Below are 6,547 nucleotides of genomic sequence, written 5' to 3'. Positions count from 1 at the left end.
GGGAAGTCGCTCAGTCATGTCCGACTCTTAGCGACCCCGTGGACTGCAGCCCACCAGACTCCTCCATCCATGGGATTTTCCAGGCAAGAGTACTGGAGTGGGGTGCCATTGTCTTCTCCAAAAACCACTACAATATTGTAATTAGCCTTCAATTAAAATAAATATGTTAAAACACTTTTTTTTAAAATTGGGATATAGCCAATTAATAATTTTGTGGTAGTTTCAGGTAGACATTAAAGGGACTCAGCCATGCAAGTACATGTATTCATTCTACCCCAAACTCCACTCCCATCCAGGCTGCCACATAACATTGAGCAGAGTTCCTTGTGCTATATACCAAAGGTCCTTGTTGGTTATCCATCTTAAATATAGTGTGCACATGTTCATCCCAAACTTTCTATCTTTTTCCCCTGTCTTTCCTCGCTGGCAACCACAAGTTCACTGTCTAAAAGTGAATCTTCTGTTTTGTAAATAAGTTCATTTGTATCATTTCTTTTTAGATTCCACATATAAGGGATGTCATATGATATTTCTCTTAGGAGTTGTTTAGTTGCTAAATTGTGTCCAACTCTTGTGACCCTATGGACTGTAGCCCTCCAGGCTTCTCTGTCCATGGGATTTCCAAGGCAAGAATACTGGAGTGGGTTGCCATTTCCTCCTCCAGAGGATCCTCTTGATCCAGGAATTGAACACACGTCTCCTGCATTGCAGGCAGATTCTTTACTGTTGAGCCACCAGGGAAGCCCTCCTAAGAGTGAACGATCTTAATGTTCATAATTTGAGTGCTCATGCCTGGAATTTTTATTTGATGGGTGTGGTGATTCATTTTCTGTGTCAACTTGGCTGGGCTACAATTATTTAATCAAACACTAATCTGGGTGTGGCTGCCAAGGTATTTTGCTGGCTACTTAATACTTGCTGCTGCTGCTGCTAAGTCGCTTCAGTCATGTCCGACTCTGTGCGACCCCATAGACTGCAGCCCACCAGGCTCCCCCGTCCCTGGGATTCTCCAGGCAAGAATACTGGAGTGGGTTGCCATTTCCTTCTCCAATGCATGAAAGTGAAAAGTGAAAGTGAAGTTGCTCAGTCGTGTCCGACTCCCAGTGACCCCATGGACTGCAGCCTACCAGGCTCCTCTGTCCGTGGAATTTTCCAGGCAAGAGTACTGGAGTGGGGTGCCATTGCCTCCTCCACTTAATACTTAATACTACTTAATACTGCAATCCGTTGATTTTAAGAAAGGAGATGACTCTTGATAATGTAGCTGGGCCTCATCTAGTTTGAAAAGCCTTTAGAACAAAAGCTGATGCTTCCAAGAGAACATATATGTATATAACTGAATTGTATATAATGATGCATATATGTAATATATATGTAACAGAATCATTTTGCTGTATACCTGAAACTAATATAACATTTTAAATTCACTCTACTAAAAATAAAAATCATAGTAGAGTGTATTTAAAATGTTAAATTAATTAAAAAATAGTAGTAGAGTGGATTTAAAATATTATGTTAGTTTCTGGTATACAATAAAATGATTTAGTTACATATATATTACATATATGTATTATATGTACATATTCTTTTCCAGGTTCATGTCCATTATAAGTTAATACAAGACATTGAATATAATTCCCTGTGCTATATGATAGGTCCTAAGTTGTTTACCTATTTTATATATAGTAGTGTATATTGGTTTGGAGAAGGCAATGGCACCCCACTCCAGTACTCTTGCCTGGAAAATCCCATGGATGGAGGAGCCTGGTAGGCTGCAGTCCACGAGGTCGCTAAGAGTTGGACACGACTGAGCAACTTCACTTTCACTTTTCACTTTCATGCATTGGAGAAGGAAATGGCAACCCACTCCAGTATTCTTGCCTGGAGAATCCCAGGGATGGGAAGCCTGGTGGGCTGCCGTCTGTGGGATCGCAGAGTCAGACATGACTGAAGCAACTTGGCAGCAGTGTAGACTTGTTAATCCCAAACTCCTAAATTTTGCTTCAAGACAACAATATCAACTCCTCTCTGAGTTTCCTGCTTGCTGGCCTGCCCTGTGGGTTTTATTCTGCCCTTCTGGCCTTTGGGCTTCCCAGGTGACTCAGTCATACAGAGTCTGCCTGCCAATGCAGGGGTCACAGGCTACAGGAGTTCAATCCCTGGGTGGGGAAGATACCCTAGAGGAGGAAATGGCAACACATTCCAGTATTCTTGCCTGGAGAATTCCATGGACAGAGGATCCTGGTGGGCTACAGTCCATGGGGTCCCAAAGAGTCAGACATGCCTGAGTGACTGGGCGTGCTGTGGATGTTAGACTTTCCAACCCTGACAATGGTGGGAGCCAGTACCCCAAAATAAAGCCATTTGTATCTATATGTATCTCTGTATTTATGTCTAATCATCTCTATATATCTATCTCCCACATATACATTTACACATACATATATATATATTTATATCATTTCTATACATCTATCTCCCCATGTACATACATACCTATATACATACACACATATGTACATATATACACATACATACATATGTAAATATATGTCCTATTGTGCTAAGAGCCCTGAGTGTATCACCCACTGTAGCATTCAGGGTTCTCCAAAGAAGTGGAACAAATGGGTTCCTCTAGCCCATTTCAGCAGGAAGGAGTTTTTTTTTTTTTTTTTTTAGGAAGGAGTTTATTAAAGGACATTGTGTAGCTCATGGAAACAGCTGTGGGACCAGGGAACAAGGCTCAGAGGCTTCACACCAGGAACAGCAGCTGCTGCCCCAGTGAAGACACCTCTGCTGCTGCCACAGGACACAGACATCTCCGACTGCACCTCTGCTGGCCACACCCCACCACTGCTGCCCCTGAAAGCTGGCTGCTGCTACCCACCCTTGCCAGAAAATGAATTCATTCTGCACAGTGCCTGCTTGCCCACTTTACTTCAAATTCGAGTTACTTTTACTTCACGTCTGATTGGTAGAGCCTACCTCACTAGCCTGCACTCTGGCTCCAAGAGGAGGTGGGAAAGTGAGCTTTCTGGCTTGAATATTGGGAAGGAGGGACCCATAATGTGGGATCGTCTCCATCCATGGGAGGGCGTTCAAAGGGGCTGGCAAGCAGAGATAGTCCACCTTGGTGGATCTGAGTTTTTAAGTTCTGTTTTGCCCCCGAGAACACTGCAAAGAACATCACAACCGTTGACCTGACAATAGCTCAACATTATTGCCAGCCAGGAACTTATCAAGAGAAATCACGGAAGTGCAGAAGATCAGAGATATAGCAGACAGCATGCAGAACACTACTGTGATACAGAATGTACCCTTTTGTGTCTGACATTTTTGCTCAGCATATCAGTTGACATCCATGTTGTTGTGTGGATCAGCCATCTGGTATTCTTTATTGCTATGTAAATATTTAACGTATACCACAGCTGACTTAATCTTTTCTGGTCAATTGTCCATAGACATTTTGGTTGTTTCTTTCTTTCTTTTTTTATTATTATTGTGAATAATGCTGCCTCTAGGGCAGATTTTAACCCTTAAACAAGGACTCTCTTTTAAAAAGTCATCTTTTAAACTAAAAGAATAAAAAAAAGAAAGAAAATTTAAAAATAAAGAAAATTAAACTAAAATAAAAATGTCATCTTTTCACAGACATAGAGAGTGGACATGTGGACCCAGGAGTGAAGGGGAGAGTGGGACAAATTGGGTTGACACAGATGCAACCAGGTGTGAAATGAATGGCTAGAGGGAAGCTGCTGTTGAGCACAGGGAGCTCAGCTTGGTGCCCTGTGATGAACTAGAGGTGTGGGATGGGGTGGGAGGGAGGCTCAAGAGCGAGGGGATGTATGTATACACACAGCCAACTCATTTTGTTGTACAGCAGACACTAACACAACATCGTAAAGCAATTATACTCCACAAAAGTAAATGAATAAAAAAGTCACCTTTCAAACACACTTATTATGGGAAATGGCTCCTGTTCTCTATTTAAAATCCCCTGCTATACCTTCTTTTGCTTTGTGACCTGACGGAAAGACCAAGTGGATTCAAAGTGTGACATGCACCATTGGAGAAGGGGAAAAGGAATTAAATGTTTATTAAGAGCCTACTCTGGGGCATGTACTCGACCTGTCAATTTCATTAACTCTTACCAACAGCCTACGAGTAGATTTTCCTGTTTCATAAAGGCGAAACTAAGATGCAGAAAAATCAGGTTACTTGTCCAGAGTGATACAGCTGCAAAGTCGTGAGATGCAGCAGTGCAGTTCCAACGTGTGGTCAGTCTCCACCGCATGCCCTAAGGCTCGAGATCTCCAGAACCAGAGATTCAGTAGGGATGGGCGTGGGGTGAGGATGAAGGGTGGAAGGTGTGGTGATGTGGTGGGCATTGGTGATGGTGATATACTTCCAGATGATTCTGTTAATGAGCCTCAGATGGAGACCATGCACCCTACTGGGCTGCCTCTTGGTCATTCATTTCCTCTTTAGATGACTGATGTTTTTTTCTTTCCTCTCCTTGTGACTCACTTTTTCCAGGCTTGCTATCTTCTTTCTGATCTGTGACTTGCACTCTGCACGCCGTGATAATGTTCACTGAAAAGCGGTCCCCACAAACCTCCCATCTGCTGCTAACTTCCCCTCCCTGCCTCCCTTCTGGCCACTTTGGGAGAAGCTCCGACGCGGAGTCCTCCCTTCCCTCACCACAGGGATACTTGAGTGCCTGCTCTTGTCTTAGTTCTCAGTTCTCGTCTCTATAGGAGGGGCTCAGGACAGACTCTACTTTCTACCTCCTCCCCACTCACCCTGTGAGATAGAGAGGTGAGAGGTATAGCAGGGCTTTTCTTGTTTGTTTTTTTTTTGAACATGAAGTTGACCACTTTAACCATTTTAAAGTATACTATTGAGTGGCATTTAGTGCATTCACTATGGCGCAGTATTTAGTTCCAGAACATTTTCGTCATTCCAAAAGGAAACCCTGCACCCACTGAATAGTCACTCTCCATTTCCTACTCTTCCCCTACCCCCCAGCTGTTCATCTGCTCCCTGTTTGATAGCATTGCATTGTGCTAATCTCATCATACACAATATCTTATTATCGTGAAAGCAGCTCTGTGAAATTGGGGTTCTTCCTTGTATTTCCAGATTAGATGACTGAGGCTCAGAAAAGAGATATTTCTGTGAGGTCATAAAGCCGGTAAATGGCAGAACCAGGAAAAGAAGCCACGGCCAAGTGCTGTGTCCAAACTATGCTCACTGATGACCCAGATCTAAGAGGCCTTTCCTGTGATGAACATGGCATACATCTGAGTGGCGCCTAAGCTCCATATTCTTTCCATTCTGAAGGTCAGTGGTCACGAAAAAAATGCAGTTAGCACATGTTCAAATGATTTAGGCTTTTGGAATTTTCCAGGATCTGGGATGCTGCTTTGAGGGAAGTAGCTTGGTGGCAAGATCCCAGATAATGTGACCTAAGACACTGTCGGTCGCCTTTTCAAATCTTGGAACCGCACGCAAGGCAGCAGAATAAGAAGAAATGGAGTGATTCCAAATGTGCCCCAGGCTGAGGGGGGTCCCATGAAGGGGAAGACTCTAACGAATACCAGATGCCTAGGTCTTGTGTGTTGGTCACCTGGACTCTCTCTTCAAGAGCTTGAGCTCCTGGTTCCCAGACTGTGTAGACTGACTTCCCTTGTGGTTCCAGAAATGGAAGAAGCACTTGCAATCTCCTTTTGGACAGAGATTTAATAGAAAAGTTACAATCAATATGTCATCAACATTTTCTTGGAAAATGTTGCTATTAAGGCTAATAGAAAACCTCCTTGCTATTAAGGCTAATCCTTTCTGAACACTTCATCCTACATCCTACCAAACAGATTAAAAATGCACCCATATGCCACAGCTAATATAATTTCCATATGTATAGTCTACATGCATTTTGAGGTGGGTTTTAGTTCACTTGTTGTTCATAACAAGTTAATAAGCCGTGTCCAACTCTTTGCCACCCCAACGGTGCACCGGCACCTTTGTAAATAATTAAGCCACATGTGTGTGGCTCTATTTCTGGCCTCTGCTATGTTTCACTGATCTGTTTATCCTCATGACAAGACCACACTGACTTTTAGCTTTATAGTAAGTTTTTTTTTTCAGTTGGGATATAATTGCTCTGTGGGCTTCCCAGGCGGTGCAGTGGTAAAGAATCCACCTGCCAATGCAGGAAATACAAGAGACAGTTTCCATCCCTGGGTTGGGAAGATCCCCTGGAGGAGGAAATGGCAACCCACTCCAGTATTCTTGCCTGAAAAATTCCATGGACAGAGGAAACTGGCAATATAATCCATGGCATCACAAAAAGTGGGACTTTTTGAGACTCAGTGACTGAGACTGAGCCAAAGCGTGATAATTGCTTTATAATGTTACATTAGTTTCTGCTGAATAATGAAGTGGATCAGCTATATATAGGTATACACATGCCCTTCTTCTTCGACCTCCCTCCCACCCTCCCATCCCACCCATCTAGGTCACTGCAGAGCCCTGGACTGAGCTCCCT

This window comes from Bison bison, unplaced genomic scaffold, assembly GCF_000754665.1.
Source record: "Bison bison bison isolate TAMUID 2011002044 unplaced genomic scaffold, Bison_UMD1.0 scf7180017864307, whole genome shotgun sequence".
Lineage (NCBI taxonomy): Eukaryota > Metazoa > Chordata > Mammalia > Artiodactyla > Bovidae > Bison > Bison bison.
The sequence above is the reverse complement of the archived record's forward strand: the minus strand, read 5'-3'. Positions refer to the sequence as shown.